General features: G+C 36.1%; 1 protein-coding gene across 8 annotated transcripts in view; it reads right to left on the bottom strand.

Moving 5' to 3' along the window:
• Positions 1-14,369, bottom strand: part of ARHGAP24 (Rho GTPase activating protein 24) — a 662,544-nt gene that overhangs the window by 35,445 nt on the left and 612,730 nt on the right. The window lies entirely within an intron of this gene.

Here is a 14,369-nt window from a genome sequence, read left to right as displayed (position 1 = left end):
CTCAAACCTAAATAAATACTCCCAGAACATTATTATTGATTCTTCAGCCATTTTCAACCATTTCTTTATAATAAATTATCAAGATAATCAGAGAAATCAAATATTTTAAAACCACATGACTTCTAAAGGGCATATATAAATGGTTCATAAGCACATAAAAAGATACACATCAGTAGTCATTAAGGAAATGCAAATTAAAACAACAATACCATTTCACACTCACTAGAATGGCTAGATTAAAAAAATTGGCACACTCATACATTGCTGGTAGAAATATAAAATGATGCAGCCATTTTGGAAAACACTTTGGCAGTTCTGCAAGTGCTACACATAGAGAAGACAAGTCTATCTCTAGGTATATACCCAAGAGAAGTGAAAATGTACATCCGCACAAAAACTTGTACATGCATATTCACAGCAACATTTTTCATAAAAGCCAAAAACAGAAATATCTACCAACCGATAAATGGATAACCAATATGTAGTATAACCAAGGAATGAAATTCTATTCATCAATAAAAAGCAACAAACTACTAGTGATATATGCTATAACATGGATGAAACTCAAGAGCATTACGCTAAATGAAAAAAACTGGATGCAAGAGACTGTATATTGAATAATTCCACCTATGTGAAATGCCAGTAAAGGGAAAATCTATAAAGACAGAAAGTAGATTAGTGGTTTCCTGGAGAGGAAGGGCTGCTGGAAATAACGGTAAATGACATAAAAGATGGTATTCAGGTGATGAAATGTTCTAAAACCGGTACGTAGTAATAATGGTTGCATAACTTGGTAAATTTGTCAAAAATCACTGAATTCTACCTTTGAAATGAGTGAATTACATGATATATAAAATATGACTCAATAAGTTTATTTCAGAAAATACATGCCTTTGAGGGACATACTTTCACCCAGCTCATGCAAGAATATCTACAATCTGACTTATAAGACACACACAAGCACCCACTTTCAGAATGTAAAACATTGCAGGTATCTTATTTCTTTCAGTAGGAATTGCCATGGAGATTTCAAAACAGAAAAATATCCTAGATGAAAAACACTGAAGGGTTTAGGTTCAAGCATAGGTTCAAGCAGATTACTTTTCCTTATCATATAAAATGCTAGAATCATCATTATCATACACATGATACCTACAATGGCAATAAATGTTAAGTGTCTTATTCCATTATATCACTTGCTTCTGGTGTCTTGTTCTATTTTGGTTTATTTATTTATTTAGTTTTTTTTTTTTTTTAATTAAGTTCCTTTATTTCAATTCCAGCAGAGTTGACACACATTTTGTTTTATTTTTAAGTGCATTAATGCAACAATTCTGCGGGTTAAACATTATTATTTCTGTGTTACACATAAAACTAAGCATTTTGAGAAGTGAAGTAACTAGTCCCAAATTGTTAACTTAGGTAGTAAATGGTGGGCCCAAGCGAACTCTCTTATTCCTACACTGCTTCCTTACAAATAAGTACACAAACACCAACTGATATACCAAATACTGGGAAGCTTCCTGTTAATTGACTATTTTTATTCATAATCCAATCAGGTTTCAGTGGAAGTGAGCTCTAAATTTATTAAAAGATAAATTGAAAGGAAAGTGAAACTCATGTCCTGGCTTCCAGTGTACAGGCTTTTAGATACATCACCAAGAGTGAGCACAATGAAACATGATAGATTTCTAACTAACAACCTGTACTACATGAAATATTTAGTAAATATCCATTCATGTGAATATCTTCCACATACAAGATATTTTCCTTTAAAACAGATTAATTTTTCCGACCCTGGTATGCTTACAAAGGGGTTTTGTGAAACCCTAGTGAGTCACATTCATTGTTCAAATTAAGTAAGAAGCCACGTGTTCAGGGAAGTGGGTCTGTCAGTGTTACTGAAGAGTAATCTGTTTTTCCCAAAGTGTGGGATATTCCAAGTATGATTCCACACACAGAGATCACTAAGTGACATCAAATCACAGTTTGCTGATTATCTCTCACCTCTTCTGATTACGTCACATAAGAAGTACCAGTTGGAAATGAGTGTATATTTATCAAATTTACAGAAGGCCTTAGGGTCAGTCTTTGGAAAGCAGCTGTATTCAGCTGGCATTTAATAACATGTTTTGTTGTTACTTCATTTATGCTATGTTGACCTTGTAATTTATGGCATGTGGTGCTGGTTTTCAACTAACAATAATGATATGCATATCCTTTTACAAGAAAATTGATAAAACAGTGAATAAATTTAAAGAAAAATATTAGAACTAGTACAGATGTTATATGGATATTGCTAAAATCATGACGGTACTATGTGAATGACAGAAGTTTGAGATGTACTCTAAGGTGATGGTTATCAAATCCGGTCACACCATCATAATATCTAAGAATTGCATCAAAAAATAGGAATGTTAAGAGTCACCATAGTTAAACAGCCGTTCAGGTCATTGGAGGGCTGGCTCTCTCCTGGCTTAAGAGAATCATTTAGGGTGCTGAAAACAGATAACCAGTTGACCACCTACACATTCAGGGCTTGCCTTGGGCAAACTCCTGGGAGACAGTTTTTGCTTTTCCAACTCCACATGCCCTGAAGCTACCACTTGGTTTCTTCACTTTCCTCCATCAAACTCTACCTGTGGAGCCTTTATTCACACTGTGATACAAAGGCTCTATAAAACTGTTTAGTTTGCTACTGAACTCCCCAGTGTTTGATTTTTCACATGGATCAAAGGATAAAGGTCCAGGAAAGTTCTTTTTAGGTTGTTCTAAAATTTCAGACCCATTTCAGGAGGTAGGAAATAATATATTTTACACATTAATTGTACACCTCAGAAAATAAAATATCCTTCACAGTAGATTAAGACCTGACCTGCTGAGTCAGAAGTAACATGTTGCTTTCAATAATGCCATGAGGATGATTTTTTTTCATTTCATGTATGAGAAAACTGAGGCACATCACTTCAAATGAGCACTTCTGACCCCACATTATGACACCCTATATATAGCCTGGCTAGTATTACCCAAGTTATGAGTTGAGAACCTTGCATATAATAATTACTTGGGGATTTGTTTGAAATTCAGATTCCTACACATCCTCCACCCTTTTAAATAGCAGTGAGAGCCAATGGGGTCTGAGTATCAGAAGCTTGTGACACCTCTTTGGGTCATTCTTATGCAAATGAATGTTTGAGAATCTCTAGGGACTATAATGTTCCCCTCCTTTCAAGTACACTTTTTATAACTCAGGTCAGTAATGCTCAAAGCTGTATTGCTACTCAGATGATAAAAATTAAAATATGTCTGGTTTCTCTGTCTTCTAAATTTTAGACTTAAAAACATTTTTTTATTTCTACAGACTTGCAGTTTGTTTAGTGATCTTAATTCAGTCACCAAAACAAATACAAAAATAAACAAAATGGTAGAAGAGGAGTAAAAGGATTGAGGGCAAAATGAACAGAGTATGTGGGAAGGTGTCTGGGGTACCTTGGACAGTAGTTATCTTACGGGATTCTTGAACAGAATGTGTAAAGTCATTGACTTCTACAAACTTCTGTCCTTGCTCTTGAACACTGTGTGGTAAGTGCATAGTTTTTTTGTTGCTGAACAATTAATGTTCTTTTGGTGACGCCCACATGGTCATTCTTAACCTTATCTTCCCAGCTATTCCAAAATGCATCTTCTTTAACAGCTGATGCCACCTGGAGAGCTTTGGAAAGAACATTCCGCTTCTAATCTGATTTTACACATTCTATATTTCATTTTTATCCCCTCAAAGTGAGAAGTTTAATATAAGATATTATACTTTAATTTGTTTTCATTTCTGAACAGAAATAATAGAGAAAAGAATGGTTAGGAACTATGATATCTGTTGTTTTTTTACAGGTGACATAAATTGATAAAATACAAATTCTTTTAGGTCAATGAAAAAGTCCTTTCTCACAAAATTCAGTTTGGTCAAGGAGTCTGTGGGAACACACCATCTAACTGTAGAAACAAAAAGCCATGCATAGATAAAAGTCTTAAACTTGAACCTCAGAACTTGAAAAATATCATGAGATAATTAAAGAGCAGAAAGTGCCTGGTTTAATAAAAGCTGGTGCATGTGCCTGCAACATCTCTAAATTCAAATAATGTATGTTCCAAATTTCTTTTTCTCAAGTAATCTTTTTTTTTCCTCCCATAGGACAACATATGAAAAGTCTTCTAAATGGATCCATAGCTTCAAAAACACAGGCTGATTTATGAATACAGATGGTTGTTAGCATTGGACTGATGTGTGCAAAACACTGAAAACAACAGGTAGAGTGAGACAAAGCAATGCACTGATATGATGAATTATTATACAGTCCTTGAAATCAGGTTTGTGAAAGCTACTTAGTGATATGAAAAGTTGTTCATGATATAACATTAACAAGAAAAGGCAAGACATAAAAGCCATGTGATTCTAATACTTTATATATATACATATCTGTATTTAGATATATCTGTATGTTTAAGTCTCTACATATTACATATTTACACATTATATATTTCAAGAACTCTCTGGGTTATTTAATTTTGAAATATCCATCCTACCTTCTTATATTCTTCTAATTTCTAAACTGTATACAAAATGTTATAATTTAAAATATGATGTTAATAATATTTAAATTAAAATTTAATAACACTTTATACTGTTATAATTTTTAAATGCTATTAAGAAAGTTCACTTTAAAGTCAAATTTTAGGGCTTAATATTGGAGCTTCAGTAATATTAGGTCTTAATATCAAAATTAAAGATTATGTTTGTAGAATGCCTGTCAGATTTTCTTTCCATATTTTAATACATATGGAGATTAAAGCTAAATCTTGTTGACTCTTTAGTGAAGTATAAGCATTATGAGAATACACAGGGGAACGTATTTACTCATTCTCACTCTTTTCATGTATTTCACAATGAAAAATTTCTGTACTTTGCTTTATATCCCACTATCTATTGAAAACATTATACACAATCTGTGTTTTTAAACTTACATCATTTTAAAATCATTTTAATAGTGAGCATTGGTGAAACTAACTTGAACTAGCAAATGTTCCAAAGCAGTCTGTCTTCACATTTGAAAAACTGAAACATGAGCTAGCTAGGACTTAGCCATGAGAAATTTCAAATTCAGACAATTTATTGAAAAAGCAGATAGGGTAGAATACTCTACTTGGACATGTTCTGAAAATAATCTTACTCTCCTTGGGAAATTATGGATTATTTATTCCTCTACCAGTGGAGTTGATAATTACATTTTACTACACATATGTACCTCTCTTCTTTATATTTCCGTGTTTATGGATCTGGAAGTTCTCTTTTTTTTTTTTTTTTTATCAGCAGAATCCAGTAATTCACATTTGTGCCTCCCTATGACTGCAGGACTGGAGCTTGACAATTTATTTATCAAAACAAGGATATTTAGATTGCCAGAGTGTGATATTGTGATGAAAAAGAGAAATATATATATATACATTTTTCCTGGTTCTTGGCCAGAACTCCTAAAACCTTTGTAATTCCCTAATGGTACAAAGTAATAGAAACATCTTTTGTTATAATATTTGGTTTTTATCCCTAATTCCTGGAGTAGTTTTATCGAAGAAGATGAAAGAAAAGTCTTCCTTATTCATAAGTAGCCTTTTTCGGGCCACTGGGGTGGCTCAGTCCATTGAGTGTCTGACTCTTGATTTCAGCTCAGATCATGATCTCACAGTTCGAGTCCTGCATGGGGCTCACTGCTGTCAGCACACAGCCACCTTCAGATCCTCTGTCCCTCTCTTTTTCTGCTCCTCCTCCATGTATGCTCTCTCTCAAAAATAAACATTAAAAAAATAAAATAACAAGGTCCTTTCAACCACACTGGAGTTTATGTTAATGAGGTCACTTTTGGGAAGCTCCTAAGACAGGTAGGGCTGGTTGCCAGAGGAAGCAACCTTGTAATTAAGGTGTTGGAACTTTCATTCCTCAATCTCTGGGGAGGAAGAGGGAACTAGACATTCAGTTCAATCCCCAATGGCCAAAGATTTAATCAGTCATGACTATGCAATGAAACCTCCCTAAAAATTTCCTAACTAAGAGGTTCGGAAAGCTTGTGGGCTAAGTGAACACATCCTTGTGCTGGGAGGGAGGTAGCATGCCTGACAAAGCCATGGAAACTCTGCACCCTTTACCATACTGCCCTATGCATCTGTTTCTAAACAGATCTATTCCATCTGGCTGTTCCTAAATTGTATCCTTTTAAAATAAACTGGTAATCCAGTAAATAAACTGTTACCCTGAGTTGTGCGAGCTCTTCTAGCAAATTATGAAGTCCAAGGAGTCTCCAGTTTAGAGCTGGTTGATTAGAAGTACAGGTGCCAACCTGGCACTTGTGATCGGCATTTGAAATGGGAGTGGGGAGAGGGCAGCCTTGTGAAACTGAGCCCTTAACCTGTGGAGTCTGCAATACCTGGACAGTTAATATCAGAACTTAATTAAATTGTAGGACACCCTGTGGGTGTTCACCAAGAATTAGAGAATTTCTTGCTGTGGAAAGCCTATACATTTGGTGTCAGAGTGCTCTGTAAGTAGAGTAAAAATAAATAAATAAATAAAAATTTAAAAAATCCCTTGTTTTCCTTTATAGAGTGGGCATTTTTTAACATGTAAAGAAAATTATTCCATTTACTTGTTAAAAATATTTCATTGGATTTCCATTTCACTTGAAAAACAAATTAAATTCCTTCTCATAATCTATTGGACTACAAATATCCATCTCTTCCAGCTCATCTCCAAAAACTGTACTTGTCACTCACTGTACTCTAGCCACAATATCCTTCTTTATGGTCTAACCTAAGCTATGCTCATCTCAAGGCCTTTGTACTTGACATTCTATCTACAGTGTGCCTCTACCATATCTCAGATATGGCAAACTTCTTTTTTTTTAATATGAAATTTATTGTCAAATTGGTTTCCATACAACACCCAGTGCTCATCCCAACAGATGCCCTCCTCAGTGAGATATGGCAAACTTCTTCCTGTCATTCAAGTTAAACCTAAAAGTTATATTCCCAGGAAGGAGACGTGTGTTTCCACCACTTCACTCAACATACTAGCAGCTCAACTTTAACATTCTTTGAAATTATTTACATATTGACTACTTACTGTTCATCTCCCCACCACTAGTGATACACACCCAGAAGAGAATTGACTTTGTCTTTTTTACATAGAACAGGGTCTAAGACATACTAAACTCTCCAAAATTATTTGTTGAATGAATGAATGAGATGGACTGTCAGATTGACAAAGGTAACTGTCAATAATTTGTCTCATCCCTATAACATTCATGTAACTCCTTCAATCAAGAAGTAGAACCAATTTTCAATCTTTTTTTATCTGAACTGGCCTTATGATTTACTTTTGACCAGTAGTATTCAGTGGATGTGACATCGTGCCAGTTCTGGGCCTCATCCTTCAAGGGCCCTGATAGCTTCCACTCTTATTGTCTTTTAGTCCTGGGCTACTGTGTAAAAGGTTCTAATAATTGGTCAAAGAGAGGAGTTCTGTAGGATGCATGACTGCAAAGAGAAAAAGAAGCTCAACTCACCATCAGCCATTTCAGCCAGCCCAACCTAGACACCACACTTGGATACTGCACCTACAGGAGGTCATGGCAACTGTTACCGTGCCCCTGCCAACACTTCCCACATGAAGAATCTGCAAGGTTGCTACTGTTTTAAACCAAAAAGTTGGGACTGGTTTGCTATACCTGAAACAGTCACTGGATCCAGAAATTGGGTGCAGCTGCAACAAAACTCTAATTGTGTGGCGTTGGCTTTGCCCAGGCAGTGTCTGGACAGTTGCAAGGGGACTATTAGATGATTGGAACTTGAAATGAGAAAATTGCTCTTAGAAGCTAAAGAAAAATAAAACCTTATTAAGCAGTGGTGGAAAAATTTGTAAGACAGGGAATATAGAATATAGAAACTCAAAATATAGAAAATGTTCCTGATGAAGCTAATTAGAAACTGTTGAACTCTGAAGGAGGATTTGAAGAAACTATAGTGGCCCTGGGATAGTGTCTCCAGCTGGTAAAATAGTATTAAAGTAAGAAACAGCCACAGAGCAAAGATAAAATCCAGAGTGCTGCCATAATAACATGACCTGAAGGTAAAGACCCACTGATGGTGTGAATGTAAGACTCCTGGTTAGAACTTCTCTGAAAGACTTAGGGTAGCACCTTACAGATTCTCTCACCAATACAAAAGGATTTAGAAAGAATCTTGAGATTGTTCCATAGCACTCTGACTCACAGACCCAATATGGCAGGACCTAACACAAATGCACTTATGGGTGTGACTTTGTTTCAGTGAGAAGATTATAATTGGACACTTCCCAGGTTTTTAAAGGAACTATAGCAACTTGGAATAAAAGGGACAGTATCAGTTCAAAATGAAAAGAGGCTTTGAGACCCCAACTTTTTATGGGCAGGAAGCAGGCTAAGAAACCACTTAATTAGAAAAATGAGCCATTTCTTGTTGGGGTTGGGGTGAAGAAAAAAAATAAAAGAAGTCTCATGGAGCACAACCAGGGGTCTAGAGGGCAGACCAAAGAATAGAGAGGAGCCGAATGTTAGAGAACCAAACCCTAACCGAGGCCCATTTCCCACCCCCCAGAGGAGGGGCCCTGACAACATGTGTCCAGCAGGATTTCAGAACTGCTATGGATGAGAATCTGCTCACAGTCCTCACAGAGTAAACAGATACCATATATGCTATTAAAAATGAGAAAACTAGGGGTGCCTCGGTGGCTCAGTCGGTTGAGCGTCCAACTTTGGCTCAGGTGATGATCTTGCGGTTTGTGAGTCTGAGCCCTGCATTGGGCTCTGTACTGATGGCTCGGAGCCTTGAGCCTGCTTAGGATTCTGTGTTTCTCTCTCTCTCTCTCTCTCTCTGGCCCTACCCTGCTTGTGCTCTGTCTCTTTCTGTCTCTCAAAAACAAATAAACATTTAAAAAGTATTTAAAAAATGGAAAAAAAACCTAGATTATATGAAACAACTGTTTTTTAAGATACTGGACAATCGTACAAAAATGTGACCCTTGAGAGTATGGAATCAAATGAGGTAAGTGTTACAATTACTCCAGCTTTGCACATTGTCATTTACCAGAGCCTGGGACAGGGATGGGAACCCTAAATAGAAAACAGCAGTCTCACTGAGCTAAGAAGACAGAGAATACAGTTTGGAGGGCTTGAAGCAGCTGGCATTTGTGATGTAGACTACTAGAGAGGAGGGAGCTTTGCACAAAATGACTTCTTGAAATCTACATACAGGTCTTCTGTCTTCATCTGAATACCAACATGAGCCTGCAGAAAGTAACACGCTATAGGGCTAAACACAGAAAAACTACCAGGGAAAGAACAACTATCAAGGATAACAGAGTGTAAGAGAAAAATTTTTAAAAAGAGAGAAAATCAATGACACTAAAACTGGTTCTTTTTAAGGTTTAACGAAATTGATAACATCTGGATAGACTGAATAAGAGAAAAAGATGTAACAAATTGCTAATATCAGAAGAAAAAGAGAACACTTTACTAAAAAAGCCTACAGACATTATTAAAAGAGGAATATTATAAACAGCTTCATGACAATAAATTTGAAAAGTTATATGGAATGGGAAAATGTCATGAAAGAGACAAATCACCAAAACTGGCACAAGAATTAGAAAAGCCATCTCTCGGGGCGCCTGGTTGGCTCAGTCGGTTAAGCGTCCGACTTCGGCTCAGGTCACCATCTCGCGGTATGTGGGTTTGAGCCCCACGTCGGGCTCTGTGCTGACTGTTCAGAGCCTGGAGCCTGTTTCAGATTCTGTGTCTCCCTCTCTCTCTGACCCTCCCCTGTTCATGCTCTGTCTCTCTCTGTCTCAAAAATAAATAAATGTTAAAAAAAAAAAATTAGGGGCGCCTGGGTGGCGCAGTCGGTTAAGCGTCCGACTTCAGCCAGGTCACGATCTCGCGGTCCGTGAGTTCGAGCCCCGCGTCAGGCTCTGGGCAGATGGCTCAGAGCCTGGAGCCTGTTTCCGATTCTGTGTCTCCCTCTCTCTCTGCCCCTCCCCCGTTCATGCTCTGTCTCTCTCTGTCCCAAAAATAAATAAAAAACGTTGAAAAAAAAAATTAAAAAAAAAAATTAAAAAAAAAAAAAAGAAAAGCCGTCTCTCTCTCTCTCTCTTTTTTTTTTTTTCTTTTTTACATTTACTTATCTTTAAGAGACAGAGTGAGACAGTGCACGAGTGGGGGGAGGGGCAGAGAGAGAAAGAGACACAGAATCTAAAGCAGGCTCCAGGCTCTGAGCTGTCAGCCGAGTCTGACGTGGGGCTGGAACCCATAAGCTGTGAGATCATTACCTGAACTGAAGTCGGGGGCTCAACTGACTGAGCCACCCAGGTGCCCCCATGTCTTTTTTTAAAATTTTTTTTTAATGTTTATTTATTTTTGAGAGGCAGAGCGTGAGGGGGGGGGGCGGGAGGGGAGGGGTGGGAGGGGGGGAGGGGCAGAGAGAGAGAGATGAAATCTGAAGCAGGCTCTAGGCTTTGAGCTGTCAGCACAAAGCCTGACAGGGGCCTCGAACTCACAAACTGTGACATCATGACCTGAGCCAAAGTTGGACGCTTAATCCACTGAGCCATCCAGTCACCCCAAGAAAAGCCATCTCTAAAAACTTCCCCACAAAGACAACGTCAGGACTAGATGATATCACTGGTAAATTTTACCAAATATTTATGGGGGGAATAATACAAAGTACAAATACTCTTTCAGAAAATAGAGGTGGGGGGACACTTTCCAACTAATATGGGGACCAGAATTTCTCTGATAACAAAACTAGTCAAAGATACTATAAGAAATCTACAGGTCAATACCCTTGATGAATATAGGTCCTCAATCCTTAACAAATTATTTGCAAGTCAGATACAGCAATATATAAAAAGGGTAATGCATCATAACCAAATGTGGCTTATCCTAGCAATGTAAAGTTGGTTTAACATTCAAAAATAGATTAATGTAATTCAGGACATTAACATAACAAAAGGGAAGAATCAGATAATTTCTGTAATAAATGGATTTTATAAAATATGATCCTCATTTGTTTAAAATTGTAGGCAAAGTAGAAATAAAAGGACATTTTCTAACTTCATAAAGGTCATCAGGAAAAAACCTATAGCTACCATCACACATAGTAGTGAAAGACTGAAAACTTTCATCTACATATAAAGAGTATGTATACCTACTATTATGGTAGATGAATTCTTAGCAAGTACAAGCAGGTGAGAAAAAGAAATACAAGGCCTACATATTGCAAAGGAAGAAATAAAACTCTCATTATGTACAGTTAATAAGATTATGTATGTAGAAAATCCTAAGTGATCTATAAAAATCCTGCTAGCACTAAAAAATGAACTTGCCAAGTTGGTAGGACAAAAATCTGTACATAAAAAAATCAATTGTATTTGGATAGTCTAGCAGTGAGCAATTATAAAATTAAATATTAAAAAACAATACTATTTACAGGAGCATCTATAAATAGCAAATACTTGAGGATAAATTTAACAAAATGGAACAAGATCTTACATCAAAAAATACAAAATGTTGCTGATATACAAAAAGTCCTAATGAAATGGAGAGATGGGCCACTTTTATGGATTAGAAGATTTCATAGTTTTAAGATGTCAATTTTCTCCCAGTTGATTTCTGGATTCAATAAAATTTCAGTCAAAATCCTAACATACTTTTTTTTGTAGACATTGACAAGCATATGCTAAATTTCTTTATCTTTTTTAAAAGAAGATGTAAATGACCTAGAATAGGCAAAACAAATTTGAAAAAGAACAAAATTAGGGGATTTGCTCCACTTGATTTCAAGATTTTGTTATTTTTTAATCTTTATTCTTGAGAGAGAGTGAGAGAGAGAGAGAGAGAGAGCACTGGCAGGGGAGAGGCTGAGAAAGAGGGAGACATAGAATCCCAAGCAGGCTCCAGGCTCCGAGCTGTCATTACAGAGCCCAATGAGGGGCTCAAACTCACGAACCATGAGATCATGACCTGAGCCAAAGTCAGACGCTTAATGGACTGAGCCACCCAGGTATCCCTCAAGACTTTAAAGCTATAGTGATTTTCTCTTAAAATAGCCTCCTACAAATCCTTCCTTCTCTGTATGTGCTTACCCCTCTTTCCATCAAGTGGTGTTTATTTTCCCTCTCCTCGAATGTAGGCTGGCCTGTTTTGTGACTTGCTTTGACCAAGAGACTACACCAGAAGTCACACTGTGTCATATGGACCCAGCCCTTGTGAGGCTTACAAACTGCCATTTTTATTTTCTTGGAACCCTGAGGTATCATGTCAATAGGTCTGACTAATCGGCCAGAGGTAAAGGCCATACATATAAGGAGCAGCTCTAATAATAGATGTGAGATTTACAGAGAGAGATAGAGGGAGAGAGAAAGGCCCAAGCAGACTTCAGCCATGTTAGCCATGTCAGACAAGGCTCTGCACATCTGAGTAGAACCATCTTGTATCCTTCAGACCTAACTGATCTCCATGAATCAACATCATTTATAGGAGAAATGAGCACATCCTGGCCAACTCCTGCCCAAAGTACAGAACCATGAGCAATAACCAGTTGTTATTACTTATGTCACAAAGTTTGGGGGTAGTTTGTTATACAAGTGTAGAAACTGGAAACACTGAATCACTGAGCAAATGAATGACACTCTCCTTTTCCTCCTAGGATGCTAGCAACATTACCGTATTGTGCTAACATTGAAATACTCTATGCAATTCTCTTCTATAGCTTTTCTAGTTGACAGGTAGCTTCCATAATTACTCTTTAGAAGTTAAAAGTTAAGGACATTTTTATGCAGTATAATATCAACAGGTAATTAAAAGATCGTTCAGGTTAAATTTCTGATTGTAAAACGGTGTTTACTGGAATCACAATATTAAAAAAAAATTCATTATCCCACAAAATCAGTGTTCATCTTTTGTCACATTTTCATCAGTCTGTTTATGCATTCGTGCATTTTATACAAAAAATACTTTTTATAAGTGAGATAATATTTTACATAAAGATTGCACAATATTTCACTGTCAGCTCAGCTATTAAGAACCTGATTTAGAGATAATTGCTCACAGAGCATACCTTTTCTTACAGGTATCCTAAAATTTATAAAATACCCTTCCATTCTTTCTTATTAGTGAGAATCTTGTTATAAGAACCAAAAGCATAAATGCCTATAGCAAAATAATTTTTAGTAAATATACTTTTCTATAATGCCATCTGTGTTTTTTGGCCATATATAAGAAAAAGCCATTGAAATTTATCAATGTCACATGAAGTTTATGGTAAAAGGTTTTATTTATCCCATTATATGATATTTTATTATGAGGATCCCACTGACAAATTTCTTTTAATTTTGAAGCTAAAAAATTACATTTCTTCTAGATAAACCATTGTGTATATCCTGTGAATAGACTTGAATTTGCATCTATTATTTAGTGTTGTTTTTCAAAGTATAGAATAAGACATTGGGCACCCCTGCCAAAAGTATATCTGTATTCTTGAAATTTGTTCTCTGATTCTGGTTTTGAATTCATTTATTTGTCTCCACATTTAATTTTTATCTCTCAGAGATAATTTATGAATGTCTATAAACTGTAATACTTCTGTAAACAGGTAGGATTTTAATCAATTAATTGATCCTGTCTTATTTTTCCATTCATCATTTCCACTTATTATTTTATAATTAGCATTTTTCTAAAACTTTCATAATTGTATAACATTTTGTTATATTAATGCAGTATTATTTAATTGACCATACTCTACTTCTGGAGATAATAGATTGGTGTTCATTTTTTACTATTATAAAAATTGTAATAAGAAACTTTATACGTGTTTTTGTCCACAGGTCTGATTTTTTTCTAAGACTAGAATATCTTGCTAAAACAGTCTTGAAATATATCATCAAATTTCTTTAGAAAGACTACAACAATTTGCTCTCTCGCCATCAGAGTGCCTACCTTAACATACCTTGCCAGTACTGAGTATTATCACTGTTCAAGATTTTGTTAATGTGATTAGTGGGAGGACATTAAATGATTTAATGTGCATTTCTTGGATTATTAGCAAAAGCCCATATTTCCAATAATGCTTCCTTTGTCTCATATCATGTATTCAAGTGTCTTCTTGTCTACCTGTTCTGTAGATCTGGCTCTATCCATGTGCTAATTCTATGATTTCAAAGAAATAATAGTATCCAATTGTCAGTTTTCAAATAATATGACTGTTCTTATCCACAAAGTCTAATACTGAGAACC

This window comes from Panthera onca, chromosome B1 (genome assembly GCF_046562875.1).
Source record: "Panthera onca isolate mPanOnc1 chromosome B1, mPanOnc1 haplotype 2, whole genome shotgun sequence".
Lineage (NCBI taxonomy): Eukaryota > Metazoa > Chordata > Mammalia > Carnivora > Felidae > Panthera > Panthera onca.
This window is presented reverse-complemented; position numbering and strand designations above follow the sequence as displayed.